Source organism: Myxocyprinus asiaticus, chromosome 22, assembly GCF_019703515.2.
Source record: "Myxocyprinus asiaticus isolate MX2 ecotype Aquarium Trade chromosome 22, UBuf_Myxa_2, whole genome shotgun sequence".
Lineage (NCBI taxonomy): Eukaryota > Metazoa > Chordata > Actinopteri > Cypriniformes > Catostomidae > Myxocyprinus > Myxocyprinus asiaticus.
Window position 1 is genome coordinate 18,094,403 of NC_059365.1, and position 16,528 is coordinate 18,110,930.

The 16,528-nt window shown below is 37.8% G+C and overlaps 1 protein-coding gene across 12 annotated transcripts in view; it reads right to left on the reverse strand.

Moving 5' to 3' along the window:
• mbnl3 (muscleblind-like splicing regulator 3) overlaps positions 1-16,011 on the reverse strand; it is a 68,145-nt gene extending 52,134 nt beyond the window's left edge. For 4 of the 12 annotated variants that reach the window (XM_051649945.1, XM_051649944.1, XM_051649947.1 and 1 more), the window contains exon 1: positions 15,588-16,009. The gene's annotated coding sequence lies outside the window, so the exon portion shown is untranslated. Of the gene's footprint in view, positions 1-15,587 lie in introns of all 12 variants that reach the window. The other 8 variants (XR_007892541.1, XR_007892540.1, XM_051649952.1 and 5 more) reach the window with 4 other exon arrangements.
• Positions 16,012-16,528: the final 517 nt, after the last annotated feature.

Sequence of the window (16,528 nt, forward strand, 5' to 3'; positions counted from 1 at the left end):
TTCATACCACAAAGCTGACGCATACAGGCAAGTCCAGCATGTCCAACACACACACAGATTGCAGATTCACACAGCACAACACATGCTACACACATGCATTCTGTCTGCTGCAGCTTGTACTGCAGTATTTCATGTGGCTAAGAGTACAGTAGATTATAGTGAACCTTTCCACTGTTTCTTTACAAAAGGCAACAGTGGCTGTTTTTTGGTCTTGAAGGTTTTATGTTGGCATGTGTTTTTTGAATTTTAAACATACAACATTAAATGTGCAGTCTTCTTTGTGCTACAGTATTTATCCTGCTAAAACAATAGGAAAATAAAAATCATACAGCAGAAGCAGAACTGAAACTAAATCAATACTGATTCTCAGAAATGCAGTCCTTTTTTGGAGTATTCGGTAAACAGGTTTTTTTGTCTAAAAAATCTAAATGTATAACTATTAATCATTTTTACAGTGAAAATGCTTCTTTTATGCATTATGCTACTTTGATAGTACAATTTGTAATGCAAAATTTGGTATCAATATAACAATTTTAAGTGATTTGAGAGAAGTTTCCATAAACTTCCATGAATTTCAGAATTGCTATTTGGTATGTCCCCATTTTGGTTAAATGACAGCATGTACTCAAGCCAGCAAGTTCCACAAGTTTGTGCAAAACCTGATGATCGATGTTATCCATGCACCTTGTGTGCTTTAATGGTAGCAAAGAAATCTGAACTTTTGTAAAAAGGAGGATATATCCCAAGTTTATGGAAATTTTCTAGGTGTGCGATTCATTTTATTTACTTTGCATTTGAGCATCTGATTAGCAACACAAAACTTGTGCATAATCTAGAACATATCTTAATTCAATGTCATATTTTTGTTGTTGTACATTTTTCAAAACTCTTAAAGGAATAGTTCATCCAAAAATGAAAATTCTCATTGCTTTCTCACCCTCATGCCATCCCAGATGTGTATGACATTCTTTCTTCTGCTGAACACAAACAAAGATTTTTAGAAGAATAGCTCAGCTCTGTATGTCCTTTCAATGCAAGTGAATAGTGACCAGACCTTTCAAGCTCCTAAAATCAAAAAGGCATAAAAGTATGACTCCAGTGGTTTAATATGTCTTCTTAAGCAATGCAACCACTTTGGGTGAGAAACAGATTAATATTTAAATCCTTTTTTACAATAAATATCCACTTTCACTTTCAGAATGTGAAAGTAGAGATTTATTGTAAAAAATAAAAAAAATAAAAAAGTACTTAATATTTATCTGTTTCTCACATTTAAATACTGGAGTCTTATGGATTAATTTTATGCTGCCTTTATGTGATTTTTAGACCTTCCAAGGTCTGGTCACCATTCACTTGCATTATATGGACCTACACAGCTGTGATATTCTTCTTATTTCGTCTGAGCTCAGTCAAAAAAGAAAGTCATACACATCTGGGATGGCATGAGGGTGAATAAATGATGACAGAATTGTCATTTTTGGGTGAACTATACCTTTAAACTTTTGTGTATTTCTACATTAAATAAAAAACATGGTCTCAGACTTTTCAGACCCTACTGTATATCTAGAAATTGAATTCAGGCCTATTTAGCCATTCATTCTCAGAAGCTCTTCAATCAGAATATGAAGGCTGCATACTTCTCTAGATGATCAAATCTCATGAATAGACACACTGTCCTGGCCATTACAGGGAACCAACGGTTTGAATGACATTTAAAGGACAAGGCTGTTCAGCGCAGAGAGTCTGATGCTGAAGTACGGCCCAAATGTAACTGATATTAAGCCATATGCACACTTCCCCTAATGAAAGGAAGTCATGCAAAAATTAATGAAAACACTATTCTGTTCTCCCCAGCCATGCAGAGCTGTACCATTTATTAAGGTAAAAAAAAAATACAGAAATGGACAGTGCTGACCGACTAGGGTGTAGGCATGCAAGGTCTTTGAATGTGGAGAGAGAGGTTTTGAAGCTGGAGTAAATGAAGAACAAGCTCATGAGACAGTACAACAGTGCGAGTCGAGGAGAAAAGCCCCCAGCCACAGAAAAAAATAATTAGGTTAAGTCTATATAATCCTTTCAGCATATTACAGCCCCATTGCCTCCATTCATAAAAACATGCAGCTGCCAGAGCTCACTCACAGCAAGCACATTGACACGTACAGAGCTCTAGAGAGCACAAACAGACTCTAAAATCATAGGCTTAGCTAGATGACACATTACAACAAGCACTTGAGTCTCTTTCCCAACTAGGGCTGCAACGAATGATTATTTTGATAATTGACTAATCTAACGATTATTCGTGCAATTATTGCGATGATTAATCGACTACTCAGCTTGTGCCTTAGACTTAAAATGTTGTATTAAACATGCTCACTATCAATACAGAGGATAAAATCATATTCTAAATATACCTCTAAATGACATTCACTGAATTAAAGAAAAAAAAAAAGTACTTTTTAAGTTTCATTCAGTAAAAAATTAACTGCAAACAATTCTATTGTTAAAGTGTTTTGTCTTGTTTTCCATTTAAAATATCTAAAAATTCTTAAAACAAGATTCATTTTCTTGAGAAGCAACATATAAGATATTAAGAATTGCTTTCAGAGAATGTTTAAGTGTATTTTGTATACAAGTGTATTATTTATCTTGTTTATATTTCTGTCAGTGCAGAAAAGTCAAAATATACTTGTATTCAAGATATATTCTCTGAAATAATATCTTATATGTTATATGTTGCTTCTTAGGTAAATGTATGTTGTTTTAAGGAATTTTAGATATTTAAAAATATTTAATATTATATTCAACATTTTATATAAAACATTTTTATTCTGCAGTATAGCTCCTAAAGTAAATGTGCAATGTTTTAAAGGAGTTTTAAATATTTATATTGGAAAACAAGCCAAAACAAAAACAAATCAAAAATGTATTTTGTTGCAGTGTACAATGGAGCGAAGACTACCTCTCTCACCTTTTTGTTCACTTCGATCCATCTTTAACTCACAAAAAACAAACTCTCTCTTCTTAATAATGCTGCATACTATCGATTTTCTTTACGATAAAAAAACACACCATGGCAGATATATTATGATCCAATACGTCGCTAGCCATCACATTTTCATCTAGCTGCATCAAGCGCGTGTGCGAGGTTGCATTTTCAATCTCTCCCCCTTAGATCGGGTCACTTCACGCAACTCATAGAAGCAGCGCTGACCGCACAGAGAAATGCCAGTTTCAGAGTTTGTACTTATTTACATGACCTGCTTCCTTAGTATTTGAACTTTATTAAAGGCATTAAAGATAATTATAATTAATAATAATTCCATACATTTATATAGTGCTTTTCTAGGTACTCAAAGCACTTTACATAGTATAGGGGGACTTTCCTCAACCACCACCACCAGTGTACAACATCCACCTGGATGATGCGACGGCAGCCATAGGGCGCCAGAACACCCACCACACACTAGCTATTGGTGGAGAGTAGAGTGATGTAGCCAATTCAGGAATGGGGATTATTAGGAGGCCATGACTGAGAAGGGCCAATGGAGGGAATTTTGGCCAGGACACTGGGGTTATACCCCTACTGGTTACAAGAAGTGCCCTAGGATTTTTAATGACCACAGAGAGTCAGGACCTCGGTTTAACATCTCATCCAAAAGGCTTTTTTTTACAGTATAGTGTACCCGTCACTATACTGGGGCATTAGGACCCCAGACTGCAGGGTGAGCACCCTCTGCTGGCCTCTCTAATACATCTTCCAGCAGCAACCTAAGTTTTCCCCAGGAGGTCTCCCAACAAGGTACTGGCCAGGCTCAACCCTGCTTAGCTTTAATGGGCAACCAGGAGAGAGCTGCAGGGTGATATGGCTGCTGACAATATAATGCAGACTCACCGAGATGTTTCCTTTAAAGACGCTCTGACATGCAAGTTTTGCTTAAGCGGAACGGCAGCTCCAGCTCCACCTTATTTCACAACACGAGTGCTTCTGTATTTATTTTTGTATAATTTTCTAATACTTTGCAATCTACGTCACCTGAAGCTGTGAGATGTGTTTTCTTCCTCTCCTCAATCAGGCGCAAGCTGTGGTTGGTGCTCCTCTCGCATGCCCTCATTAGAGTTTAATGTGATCTCATGTTAAGTTAAATGAGATCAAACGATTATTCGGCAACGAACATTTTTGCTGACAATTTTTTATTATCGACATTGTTGATGACGACTAATCGTTTCAGCCCTATTCCCAACCACCCAGCCCAGTCTAATGTTGCAACAACAAACTAGAGAAACTGTGAGGTGCAGTGGCTTAACTTGGTTCTTGTGGGCCCCAGTGCAAAAAAACTTGATGAGGTCAATTGCCACCCCCTCCCACTCGTAGCCTACAAGAATTAACTTAAAATATTTGACGATATAATGTGTCATTTTTTGTTTGTGCAATATTGTCACTAAATATCTCAACAGATTTGATCCTCTCAAGGCACCTTTTCAGAAATTATGAGAAATATCTCATTTTTTATCTTGAAATGTCTTTCTTAAATTATTAAAATGGAATTCCACAAATGAGTTGTGCTATTTATTCTGAAAGACTGCATTTTACTTAAATAAAAAATAAAATAAAGCTACATTTAAAATAAAAAAAACAACTATTACAGTAATCCAACTGATCATAGCCATGTTTTTGGGACTAAATTAATTTACTGTCAGTTTCTTTGTAACACTAATATCAGCTTTCTCCTGAACAAAACAACAGGACACTTCAAGTGTACCTGACATCACAGACATAGTTTGCTTGATCAGTTGAACTTTCATGCTGGAGATGCCCAATAATAGTATCACTGTTGCTTCATGCTCTTTCTCAGCACAACTCTCTCTACTTTGTAATATCATTAAATATATTCTGTCTTTGACCGTGACACTGCATCATCGACACTCGGCAGCTCTTTACTCACATAATGCAGGGTAGAGATGACGGTTTCCCATGGAGGGAGAAACGAGTTCGGGACTGCAGAGAAAAAAGTGCAGCGATAACCGTGAAAGCTCAGGGTTGATGCTCCGTTTGCACTGAGTAATGACATAAGACGCACCACACCGATTCATTAAGATTTCCCAAGAATCCCTTCGATTTCGAATAAAAATGGCAGAGAATTGTTCGAGTTATCGCTTGAGTAATTTCCAATTAAATATTCTAATTAGTGTTAGAGTAAGATGTTATGTTAATAATAAACTATAATTAAAGTTTTTAGATTTAAAAAAATAAAATTAAAAATAAAATCACCATGGATCAGATTAGGGCTGGGCGATATACCGAATATTAACGATAAATCCAAATAAATTTGCTTACGATGTAAAATTCACCAATACTGTCAATATCGCGATTATTCTTGTGCTTTCATTTAGCCAATACGTTTCATAAAGTGTGCATCAGTAGACTAATTTCACGATCCTTCACATTTAAACAAAATAACATCAAATTGGTAATATGTGATTATTAATCCACAAAAGGCTGTGATTTAAAGACAGATAAACGGTCTGGTGTGTGATTCCGAACAAACCAGTGACGCGCTGATCTGTGCACGTGCATGGCGGCACACTCACATCAGTTCACGTGCATTGTGAAATCAAAATAATGCAGGTTCAAGCATTCGCGCAATTCCAAACATTAGTAACGGTTACAAGTTATTATACAAATCTACAAAAGCGGCACAGAATAACAGAAATGGAGATTACAGCGTTTCATGAAATGCAGAACACTGTAAACTGTCAAATACACATAGACCTTTTTCACATACTGCGATGACACGTTTCCGCCTTAATTAGCAGCATAAATCTTATAAATCTTATAAAACTTATAAAACTTTTTTATATAATTTTTTTTTTTTTTAATATTGGGTGTACGTTTATAACATTATTCTTTGTGCTATGTTACCCTATAATTAGTTTTAAAAACTGAATTACCCCAGCTGCGAGGGGGTTTCTATTACGTTTATTTCTATTTTATTAAGGTATATTGCCTTTTCTGTAGCTGTCTCGTTTCGAAGGCTGCGTGCTAGGTAGGATGCGTCCTTTGAAGGCTGCAGTATACCGAGTGTCCTCCTTTAAACAAGTCTCGTTTAAACGAGACGGCCTTCGTAGGACAAACGGAATGTAACATGGTTGCTATGACAGCACGTACACTCTTTAACAAGCGCGAGCGCTTTGAGTGAGAAGGGAACAAAGTCCCTTTGGAAGGGAATGCATGAGGTAAACTTTAGGAGAGTTATAATGATGTAAAGAGAAAAGAAAATAGATTTTACCGGTGTAGATTCATTCTAATACTTTATTTTGATTATATATTAATATAATTATACATATTATATACTCTGCACCCAGCTACTGAGGTATTTCAAGGGAATTAACATTACTTGCGTTTGAACATCATATTTATGGGCAAATTGGCGTAATTATTTTAGACATTTCCGTTGAAGCAAAGAATTGTGGGTTGTGAATGCCCACTAAGGATACACCTCATGCATCCTCCGAATTCCCGTGAAAGAAGGTCGCATTCGAAGTGTCCTACCAGATTTTATGAAACGAGACCTCGATGAGGTATGCGACCTCCGGAGGACACAACCTTCCAAACAAGACACAGCCAGTGTCTTAAATAAAAGCTCCTTGTTAAGTTGAATACTGCAGCACTTTCGGTGTCAAAATAAAAGCCCCCAGGTGACGATGAAGTAAACAGGACAGAAATATATTACTTTTGTATAACTCAAATCTAATAATCAGAATAATAATTATAATTCAGCATTATATTATAATAATCAACCTGACGTGTCCCACAGTAATAATTTAGTATTATGCAATGTTCAACTGGGGTTTCAAAAATAAGTTAGTGAAGTAGCTTTGCACAGTAAAAACATTTGAAGGTAAATAATGCTTTTTATTAAGCTACTATGTATCATTATGTATGAAATATAAATATAGTATAAATATAAACTACATATCAATGAAAATTATTGAATTTCATTCTCCCTTATGTTTATTTAATGAAAAACAAATTATTACATTTTTATTTAATGTCTTTCAAATATTTAATCTACTTGGCTACAATGGCTGTTTGGATGAAATGATGGTTCCTCTGATAAAATATAAAATAAAAAAACACTTTTGAGCCATTTTAGAGCAAATACATAATTATCGAGATATATATTGAAAATCATCAAAAGGCTGAAAAATATAGAGAATTTTTTAAGACATCATCCAGCCCTAGATGAGATGCATAGTGTGTAGTCCAGCTATAAATACAAAGCAGTCCCATCTGAACACTTGTGGTAATTGCATGTGTTGTATGCTGATGAAGGTATAGTCATTTACACTGTGCAGACAGCACTGCCGGTAGTTACGCCACTGGTGAGGTGCAAGGTATCACTTATTACAAATACATTATTTCATGAGATTACAGACAGTTGTTCAAAAATATTTGAATATGCAGTAACACCTATAAGACTGCCATTCATTGGTTGATTTCCCCAAAAGTGTATACACTAAGGTGCTATCGAAACACTGCTGTTTTTTGAGTATCCCTACCAGTTAAATACTGCAACATTAGCTCTACCAATCGTGTGAGTCTGGGGTGGGGACTATCTTTTAGCAGACGAATGACAGATGGGAGAGTGTATACTGTATTGATACTGTATAGAGCTGTTCAGCCATGACGTCAATTTGTAGGCGAACCCGGAAGTCTAATTCGCCATGGGTTCCCTCTGGATTTTCCTAAGGATTTTTATAATGGGGTTTATGAACTTGAGTAAAATAAGGTCTGTGGTAAACATTACTTTTATTTTTATTTTGAAGTCGTATTTTTAACTTGAACATTATTTTGAAGCTGTTTTGAATTATAGCGCTTTTTATTATTTTTATTACGCACGGCGGCTTCAAAATTCACGTTTGAGTAATTGACTGCGACTGTTTATGTTGTAGAACAAAACGGCCACGTTTTTCAAATAATGTTTACCACAGACCTTATTTTACTCAAGTTAAAAAAACAAAACATTTGTAACAGTATAAGGATGGGCAAGGAGGAGGCAGGAACCGGCTGAACAGTAAAAGTAAGTTTAATGTCAAAACTCAGACTTAAAACAACATAAAACAAACACAGACACACATGCAACGCGCCCTGTGTCTCTCTCTCTCTCGAACTGGCGTCTCCAGCTCCCCTTTATCTCACTCTCCCACTGATCAGCTGATTCCGCGCCGGCCGTGCACCATCATGGCCTGGCCACGCCCTCCTCGTCACACCATTATAAAAACAAATAGGAAAATTCCGAGGGAACCCACGGCAAATTCTATTCAGGTTTTTGGACTACAAGCTGAACAGCTCTATTGATATTTAGGGCTGGGCGATATATATAGAATATTCACTATACAATTGCAATGATTTTACTCACGATATAAAATTAAACAATATTGTGAATATCGTGATGATTTTCAGGTGCTTTTTGTTTGGCCATTAAGTTTCATAAAGAGCACATCAGTAGACTAATTTCACGATCCTTCAGGGATGCACAATCAATCAAAATAACACATTTCAAAATGGTGTTATGGCCATATGTGATTATTAAACTCCAAATAGCTGCGATTAAACCCAGATAAACATGGTCTGTGTGCACTTCAGAATAAACAGGTGACACGCTGATCTGTGCATGTGTAGGGCTCATGGGCTTGTGTTTTTAGCATTTTTAGAGCAGTTCATGCATTGTGAAACAAAAGCACTGCAGCTTCAAGCATTCACACAATTCCAAACATTAGAAATGCTACAAGTTATTATACACACCTAAAAATGTGGCACAGTATGTGGACAGTATGTGTATTTTTGTTTTGTAAAAAATATATGTAGGTAAATATTGCTTTTTATTAAGCTACTATGTATCATTGTATATAAAATATTAATATAAAAATGTGTATCAATTAAAATGATTCAATCACATCGTCCCATGTGATTATTTTGTGAAAAATAGTGGGAAACCTGCGTTTATTATTTTTAAATAGATTAGTATTGAATGCCTTTAAAATACATAATCTACTTGGCTACAATGGCTGTTTGGATGAAATGATGCTTCCTCTTTTCAGAGCAAATAAATAATTATCAAGATACTGTCAATAGGATGAAAAATATCAAGATATAATTCTGTAGCCATATCGTCCAGCCATATTCATATTCTAACACAAATAATCAGTTTTAGTTACATTTTTCACATTAATATTTTTGGAGAAAAAGCAAGTGTGTGAGAATATTAAATGTTTTATGGCATTAGGTAAACGCATAATCCATTATCTCTCTTGGTTATACATACAGGCACTTCTGCCCCAAACCCATGCCATTGGTTGAGCCAATGTTGCTGTGTCTGGCTGCTTGGGATTCTCAAACAAACAGTGCAATGTTTTGATGGCATCAAAGAAACACAGTGTTTACACTTTTAGGGGAAATCAATCTATGAATGGCTTAGTTTAATCTGCATATTAAGATTGCATAGGAGAAAGTATTTCAAGACTGGAAAAATAACACGCTTCACCTAAGTATGCATTGACTAAAATATGCTCGCATTTGTTGGTGCAAATGTCTCTGAAATGAAATATACTTGCCCAAATGGTACATTGCACTTTACAGGATAATGGTAAAAAGCTCATTTGTGAGTAACCCAATCCGAGTGTGTCACAACCTACTAGCAAAAAGAGGGCAGTGGTCATCATATTTATAGAACAGAAGCAGTCTACTTCTTATGTAGAACCAGTAGCAAGCTGAAATTTACTGCAAGCTTGCTAAATATGACGGCTAAATCAATTTTACATAGCTGCTCCATGTTTGATCATTTGTAAATGTGGTAAATATCAGCCCAGTGCCATGTTTTATTGCAGTTTCAAAGCATATGGCATTAGTGTCCATATATAGCCCACCACAGAGAGAGGGAGAGAGAGGGGGAAATGAGGACATGTGTTTTGTGTGCACAGTAACCTCCCTCTCTGGTCCTATCATTCATTTTACAGCGAGAGCAAAGTCCACGACGTCAGTGAGAAATGAAAACGTGTCTGAACCTGTGCTGCAGTTTCAGCATATGCAGCACAATGCTAGAGGGCAGATGTGAGGTGCTAGCATGGACTGCGTTTAAAGAATGCGTGTCTGTGTTCCAGAAAGATCCTTGATTGTCAGGGTGGCTTCCTCATATCTTATTCCCTGTCTGATCCCTGTGAGGAAAAAAACTGTAAACAGGAAATTCACTTCAGTTACTGAGACATGCCATCTTAGCAGCTCATAACAACAGGGCTTCACCTGATTTAACCCCACACCACTGAGAAGGATTTAGCTTTCATTTTCTCATTTCAGGAGCTACCTGACCAATCGTGACCACTAATGGAGCTTGTCGTCAAACAGTTCTCTGTCTCAACTATACAGTTTTGTATAGCTTATGTGGGTCTAGTTCAAACATACTGAATTTTTAAATCTAGAAATTTAAGATAAACAGACCCTCAGGGTGAAAGGCAAGCTAATCAATATTTCAAAGTATTGTGACAACAATATTTTATTGATATTTTCATGGCTAGAATTTATATATTTTTTTATATTCTGCAACTAAGCACGGCACCATTAGGTAAACAAACCCTCAATTATAACTATGACCCCGTTTCCACCTGGTATTAAGATGCGTTTCGAGTGATCCGATCACATGTAGTCAGCCCTAAATACAGGCCTAAAACGTTTTGTGATTGGATAAAAAAAAAACACAACATTTGAGGTATAAAAGCTAATCCGTCATGTATGCATCCCGGCAGAAGTGAAGCTCCACCCCTCACATGTCAATCAACCGCTGCGCTAAAACAAGAGTTTAAAGTTTGCTGGTTACGAGTGGCTTTAAAATGAAATAAAAATAGCGGATACATACACAGTTATGAGAGCGTCAAAAGATCTTTAGTGTGACTGATATAAAAATAGATGAGAAGCACAAACACCTGAAGCTCCTTTAATAAAGGTAATCCACTAAAATAACGGATAATTCTGCTTGACATGTTGCGTCTGTGTTTAGATTAAATTTCAACCGCATGTGGGAGAAACAGTGTGCCATTTTTTTCTCGCTTTCTTTGCCTTTTCTGACTTTGTTGCACTTTAATATCATGCAGTAACACGCTTACATAGTGATTGATGTATCTCGTCATGACACACCGAACACAAGTGGTCACAGGAGATGCATTTAAGTGACCAGGAGTAAACAGCGATGGTTCTCACCTGACCACATATCACCCGAGACGCACTGATATACCAGGTGGAAACGGGGACTATTTGACCAAAATCTAAACTCAAAATGAGCTAAGAAATTGCAATACCTCATCGTTTTGAATCAAAATACACTAAACATTAAATAATCGCAATATTATTGAATCATGACTCACAGTTCGATATAATACCATATCATCATTTGCCCGGTCTGTGCAGATTTCCCACCCATACTTACAGGGTATGTGCTGGGCGTGGTGTTACCACCAAGATATGACTCTTGAACCGTGTGAGGACCTTTAAATCGCAGACCTATCTAAAGGGCTGCAATGCCACTGAAGTCTGACAGGCAGAAGCTCTCTAAAGCAGCAGGACTCTTCTGACCTGACCTTTGAAAGAGCACATCACAAGGTGTGAAATCAAAGAGAATGTCAACCGCCACTCACTCGATCATTCAGTCCCACTGCAGCCGGTCCTCTCCCCATATGACTGTACGGCTTGTTTTGCACCATTTCACTTGAAAGCAGTAGTATGAACTTATTTTTAAGCATCTGTTATATGGTATTCATTGCAAAAAATCAGGAATTATTATGACAGAGTTCCAAAATAGATTATAAAGTATTTTGTATGAAACTGGTCTTAAGAGCAAAGCAGCAGTCGCCAGGTTCAAGGACACAATTTTCCAGATCTGCCTTTTTGGTCTGACTACAGGAATTGTAATTAAGATATTCTAAACAGGTACTGTAATACACTCAGAATGACAGTGCAATTAAAGGAATAATTCTCTCATCATTTACTCACCCTCATGCCATCTTATGACTTTCGGTCTTCTGCGGAACACAAACAAAGATTTTTTAGAAGAAAATCTCAGCTCTGTAGGTCCATACAATGCAAGTAAATGGAGTCTAACCCCTTCAAGCTACATAAAGCATATAAAGGCAACGTAAAAGAAATCCCTACAACTCCACAGGTTTAATCAATGTCTTCTGAAGCGATCCTATCGATTTTGGGTGATAACAGACCAAAATGTAACTCTGTTTTCACTGTACACCTTCCCAATGCAGTCTCTAAGCATGATCGTGATTTCAAGCTCTATTACACTACCTAGTGCTTGACACGTGCACAGAGCACTAGATGGTGCTAGGAAGTGTAATCAAGCTTGAAATCATGATTGCCAAGGAGACTGCTGATGTCAAGATTTATTGTGAAAAAAGTTACATTTTGGTCTGTTCTCACCCAAAACCAATTGGATCGCTTCAGAAGACATGAATTAAACTACTGGAGTCGTATGGATTACTTTTATGCTGCCTTTGTGTTTTCTGGAGCTTCAAATTTTCGGTCACCATCACCATTCCCTTGCATTGTATGGACCTACAGAGTTGAAATACTCTTAAAATTTTCATTTGTGTTCTGCAGAAGAAAGAAAGCCATACACATGGGATGGAGTATGAGTAAATGATGAATTAAATTTTTTCTTTAATAAAGATCATCAGACTCTACAAATTGTACATGCCACTATCCACTTCTGTGCAAGAACACTGGCAAGGATGACAAAAACCAAAGCATTTGGCCTTGGACAGTTGTCTGTGATGACTGTGCTGGCAAATGTACTATGATTTTAAAGGGGACATATTATGAAAAATCCACTTTTAAATTTTTTTTTAACATAATTACGTGTCCCCAGTGTGTGTAGACAACCACAAAATATGGTAAAATACCATCCCCTCGTTTCTTTCCTTTCCCCATCAATAAAAAAACAGTGTCTCAGAACGAGCCGTTCTGGTTTGCAGCCCCTTATGACGTAAAAAGGGGAAAGGAACAGCCCACGGCTGGCGAAGAGATCTGACCGAGTAGCTTAGATCCGCCCTCATTAAAACCTGTGCGAGCAGCGCACAGTCCACCATATTTATCTCCTCGCTAGAGCCGCTTGTACTAGCTCGGACTGCTTCATCAGTGATGGTCAACACAAGACTGGATTTGCTTCAAAGCTAAGGATCAAGGATGGATCGATACCAACTCTCTGTGACCCAACTTCAGATTTGCAAGTCGTAAGTTTCGCACTTTATACTTTTTAAATGTTTGCAATTTGGCTTTCTGAATTTGCTTGTTTGCACGTTGCATGAAAAACACTTGTTGTGAAAACATTGTGCTTTGTGTAACGTAGCAACTAGTCCCTAACTACCTTATTCCATAATGAAGCTGTAGCTCTGTTTCAGTTATGATATAAACTGACTGGCATCCTCCACAGTCCCGCTTGAGTGGTCATGCAATGAAGATTTTCTGTGTAATAAAACCGGTCATTATTTCAAAAAACGATTATGAAACGATAGTGGTATTTGACAACTATAGCTGTTTTTCATATTTCTTAACTCGACCTTTGTTATACACAATACAGTAAGATGATTGACTTAGTGTGTTCTCCGTGTTATTTATAATTTTTTAACTGTTTAAGTTCTTCTGCATTGTTGTCGCTGAAGTATCCATGGCACCAGCAGGAAAGGTGCAGCCCACTTCCAGAAAGGGGTGTGGGGAGCAGCAGCTCCTTTGCATTTAAAGATACAGACACTAAAACAGCCCGTCTGGAACAGGGCTACAAAACAGGGGTATAAAGACATGGTAGAATAAACGATCTGTGAGGTATTTTGAGCTGAAACTTGACAGACACATTCTGGGGACACCTGAGACTTATATTACATAGTGTAAAAAGGGGAATAATATGTCCCTTTTAAGGGTAAGCAGGACAAAGGACATTTAACTTCTACACACAAAGATACAAAGCCATCCCCACCCCTTTCCCTGACATACACCGATCAGCCACAACATTAAAACCACCTGCCTAATATTGCGTAGGTCCCCCTCGTGCCGCCAAAACAGTGCCAACCTGCATCTCAGAATAGCATTCTGAGATGCTATTCTTCTCACCACAATTGTACAGAGCGGTTATCTGAGTTACTGTAAACTTTGTCAGTTCAAACCAGTCTGGCCATTCTCTGTTGACCTCTCTCATCAACAAGGCATTTCCGCCCACAGAACTGCTGCTCACTGGATGTTTTTAGTTTTTGACACCATTCGGAGTAAATTCTAGAGACTGTTGTGCGTGAAAATCCCAGGAGATCAGCAGTTACAGAAATACCTAAACCAGCCGGTCTGGCACCAACAATCATCTATGTGATTATCTAATCAGCCAATCATGTGGCAGCAGTGTAGTGCATAAAATCAAGCAGATACGGGTCAGGAGCTTCAGTTAATGTTCACATCAACCATCACAATGGGGGAAAAATGTGATCTCAGTGATTTTGACGTGGCATGATTGCTGGTGCCAGACGGGCTGGTTTGAGTATTTCTGTAACTGCTGATATCATGGGATTTTCACACACAACAGTCTCTAGAGTTCACTCCGAATGGTGCCAAAAACTAAAAAACATCCAGTGAGCGGCAGTTCTGTGGACAGAATTGCCTTGTTGATGAGAGAGGTCAACAGAGAATGGCCAGACTGGTTCGAACTGACAAAGTCTATGGTAACTCAGATAACCACTCTGTACAATTGTGGTGAGAAGAATTTCATCTCATAATGCTATTCTGAGATGTGGGTTGGCACTGTTTTGGTGGCACGAGGGGGACCTACACAATATTAGGCAGGTGGTTTTAATATTGTGGCTTATCAGTGCACACACATATACACTTTCCAGTACCAACTTAATACACAGGCTCTAAGAAACCAAGGACAAATTCTGCTTCAAACATGGATGTACACCTTATTAGGACTGCACCCAGCTCTGGCCATGAAAATCACAATTTTCAACATGACAGCATTACTAGCTTTAGATGCCAGCCACATACACAGCATCAGAAAAAGACAGCCCAGTGCGCCTGACTATATATTCCAGAAGCTCATGTAATGCGAGTGTGATCTAGAATAAAGTTTGAGCTCCATCCAACCTGTTTACAAACTCGGTGCTTTTCAGGGCACCACACCACAGTTCTGATATTAAGCTCAACAGCTGTCAGCAAGTGTTTACTAAATGCACGAATCTCTACTGTATTTTTGACGTATTATTAGTGTCAGATTGTCCAGTAAATTCAAATTACAGGCTTGGCTCTTATTACGATATTAAAATAAAGAGACATTTCTAGACTTATGCGTCACGGTGCAAAGAGGCCATGTGCGCAAAAGCAAGGTTAGAGATGGAGATCCATAAGCGAGCAAATGTCTATGATAGCCCTTTTACATTTAGCCTGCATGGCGCGCGAGTCGTGACAGCGAGCAATGAATTACAGTAATCAACTGATGGGTCCAGGTTCTGTAAAGAACATGAAATATTGCGCTTTAGCAAAGCAGATGACTCACCTGTGCAGACAGACAGCCTGTTTTTTCAGAAGTCCTGCGCGCGCGCCACATCAAATGCAGCGCAGGGCGAAATAAAGATTTTTGATAACTACGTCACAATCACTGGCTGATGTGTGGCGCGCGCCTTGGTTGCTCTCTGTGCAAAAGTTCCTGCGTTTGACGGAGAGCTTTCGATGGCGTGGCGTGCTGCTTAAATAAAGCCTCGTTACCAACAGCGGCTGCGGGGCGTTTCGAGTTGAACGACGAAGCGAGCGATGGGGAAGCGCGTGAAGCGAACTTGCTAGCTGCTGCTAGGCAGAAGACGAGACGAGGTAAAAACGAGGGAGGGCAGAAGGGAGGAGTAGAGCTAAAGTGTGGATGGTACTACGTGCACTCCCATGTATTGCCTCCATTTTAGGGGATTCCCACTCGACCGTAGTGCAAACTGCGCCTTATGGATGAGAACACCTATAATGAGACACCTTTTTACATCTTTAGAAAGGGTGTGTCATTGCAAATGATTGAAATGTTTGAGTGCACATCAGCTATCTAAATATTTAGACAAGATGATCAGTCCTTACATTGTGAATTGTCCTTTGCGTTTATATAATGTAACTTCAATAGTTTTCTATTTAAAACAAACAAACAAAAAAAAAAAACGTAAAGTATAATTATCGTCATGAAAATATGTAGCTCTCAGCTTTTTTTTTTTTCAGTTGTACGTAACTGGTGATACTTTAACGCCACCTGCTGTTGAATACATACAATAACGAAGCAAAACAGGCCTTTTCGAAATCAAAGTCCTGTTCAACAGGCCACATGTAACTTGGTATTGCTATAAAAATGTATTTATTAGTATTTACATTTATTTTTATTTTATTTTTTTCCAATTTCCAGCAGAGTAATTAGTGCATTTGCTCTTTGATACAACATACGGTGTGGTATAAAGATGATGCAATTCA